Source organism: Rhagoletis pomonella, unplaced genomic scaffold (genome assembly GCF_013731165.1).
Source record: "Rhagoletis pomonella isolate Grant_MI unplaced genomic scaffold, Rhpom_1.0 Rhpom_scaffold_00713, whole genome shotgun sequence".
Classification (NCBI taxonomy): domain Eukaryota; kingdom Metazoa; phylum Arthropoda; class Insecta; order Diptera; family Tephritidae; genus Rhagoletis; species Rhagoletis pomonella.
The window spans coordinates 48047-50640 of NW_023459267.1; the positions used below are offsets into that span (position 1 = coordinate 48047).

Sequence of the window (2594 nt, forward strand, 5' to 3'; positions counted from 1 at the left end):
ACCACTGACGGCGCCACCTTTGTTCGCTGCACCGTGCGCCTATACAGGGGCTAGCTGCGTTTCAGTGATCGCCGATCGCGATTTCATTTATTGTTTTACATTATTTGGATAATGAAAAGTTACGCAAATTCAACATCGATGTGATGCTGATAGAAATTTGAATCAATTTGTGATCAACTCTGTTTGTTTTGTTTCCTATCTATGTGAGGAAATTTTAATTGACAGCACCGACAAATGAATATATACACAAATAAATGTTCGGTTATGGTTAAAACAACTCAAGTTTTTATATTGAATTTTCGGTTTAAAATTTATTTTTTGCTTTTCAGTGGGGTTTTTTGTACATTATCTTCTGCGTGAGAATTGATCGTAATACATACGGATCTGAATAAGCGACTGGAACACGGCTGTTAGTCAAAAGCATACGATTTCGAACTCGCGTAAATGTACATTTGCCAACTGCGATCACAGTATACCAGTAGAAAAGGTTTTTGTTTTTGTAGCTGTTTCGTGGTGAAAGTCCCTTATGGGGACCAAATTTCGCCACAAGAAATTGAGCGCATGGTTGCTTTTGCGTCCCAAAAGAATGAATATTAGAAAACATTTAAAAAAAGTCTAAGGTAATACAATTATATGCAACTAAAAATAATCACAATAATTTGCACTTATGAGTTAATGTGATAATCATGTGTAAAACTCTTTTCAACTATTAGTTATTTTTCACAAAATAATTTTGCGGATCAGTTTGCTCTGAGCGCTTGTGTTGTTTACCAAGAAAATGCAGCCCTGTTGGTTTTTATTTCTGTATCGCATCGCGGTGAGTTTCTAATTCTTGGTAATTCGGTTTGTGAAATGGTAAACAAATTATTGAAATTTATTTATTTGATGTGTATAAGATTTCATTAATGCTTTTTTTTGTATTTTCAGACTATTAATTACAAGCATAGCATCATCAACGGTGATTGCAAGAACTACTGCAATCCCTACGGTTTTTCCTCTTGGTAAATGCGTTCTGGTCGTGACCAAGGGTGGTCTCCCAAATCGGCAGGGCATAAGGTTAGTCATTTTAAATTTTATATCTTTGTTCGTCGACATTATAGTCATCATTGCAGGCTATTGCTGCAGAACAAAATGCCGCAACCACCGCTGTGGTAAATATGTTCCAGCAGAGCTGCCCACCGCCGTCGGTGTAATTATTTCGATAGCTGAACAAACGCCATCTCCTGGGCATTCCCACAGCTTGCCGACACTAGCTATTATATCACGAGTGAATGCAACTGCGGCTTAATTTGGTTATTAACAGTGCAATAGTACCATGTCATTGGCAAAAACACTAAGGGCTGCTGGCAAATATAGGTTGTAAAGTTTTTGGTATCGATGAACTTAGTCGAAGAAGACGATGGCCGAAAACATATGATGAAACATCTTCTGGCATGCCTTTGACAATCGTTAAGTCAGACGGACGCTTCACATACGATATTTCACACATGGCTGGAATTCGTTAGCGGACAGAGCACACATTTAAAAAATGTTTATCGTTCAGCAGAACGTGCATGCATATTCGATTCCGATTTTATGGGTCGATTACGGAGGACAACCGAACTTCAGTTGGTTGGCCAGTGGCTGAAATGGTATTACCGATGGCAACTAGCAACTGAAAGCTGGCAACTAAGTGCGTTTTTGTGGCTGCCGGGAATTTTTGATTGAGATACTTTATTTCTTTTTTCAACTTTTTTTTAAATTGTACCACCTTGAACTTTATGAAACTTAATTATTGCTATTCATAATAAAAAACATTTTCATTTCAGTGGCGCTGTCCATCGGCAACCCAACTGAGGTTCCGTTCCCATCCATAATCGATCCATAAGTCATAATCGCACGAACTAATCAAGGCTATCATAGAATCCATCGTAGTCCGATTTTTCGTGAAATCTACGAAAATGCTATTAAGGTCGAATAGCTACGAACGCAGCACTTGCTTTGAATACACACGCTCATAGCAGTTCAGATTCAGTGATCGCTTTTTCGTAGATGACAAGATGTTGGAGAATCGCGGCAGCACAGCCGTATACCTACTCTATGCTCTTACGCGCATATGCTAAATTTCTCGCACCTAGCTAAAGTGCTTGACAAAGCAAGAAGGCATATCTTCAACATTATAACTTAAAGTAAAAAAGTTTAAGGCATGCAATAAAAGAATCAACCCAACCAACCTCAATGTCCTCAAAACTATTAAACATAAAAAATTGCACGAATAAAATTCATAATTTAAAATAAAATATCGCATTTGTTTTTTATATGTACATACATATTTACAAAATGAATTCTTAAAGCACCCACAGTAAGTCCTAAACATATAAATGACTAATAAGAAAAATAATAAATAACAGTAATTTGAAAGAGTATGTCGAGAAATCTCTTAACAGTAGCGAAACTGTATCTCAATAATAACAAATAATTTTTAGCAAAAAATACAACCGATTTCAATGCGCATTCAGGTCGTTCTGGTTACGTAGATCCGACCGTCCTCCCTTTTTTTAAATCGGAAAAAAAAAAAAAATTAATACGTATTCTACAGAAAAAAATCAAAATAC

The 2594-nt window shown here is 36.6% G+C and overlaps 2 long non-coding RNA genes across 2 annotated transcripts; both read left to right on the forward strand.

The window, feature by feature from the left end:
• The first annotated feature begins 547 nt into the window (after positions 1–547).
• Positions 548–942, forward strand: LOC118751445. The gene is made up of 3 exons (XR_004994522.1): positions 548–620; positions 745–817; positions 928–942. It is a non-coding gene; the product is annotated as an uncharacterized LOC118751445 (long non-coding RNA).
• A 128-nt stretch (positions 943–1070) lies between these two features.
• Positions 1071–2279, forward strand: LOC118751444. Its single transcript, XR_004994521.1, has 2 exons — positions 1071–1356; positions 2040–2279. It is a non-coding gene; the product is annotated as an uncharacterized LOC118751444 (long non-coding RNA).
• Positions 2280–2594: the final 315 nt, after the last annotated feature.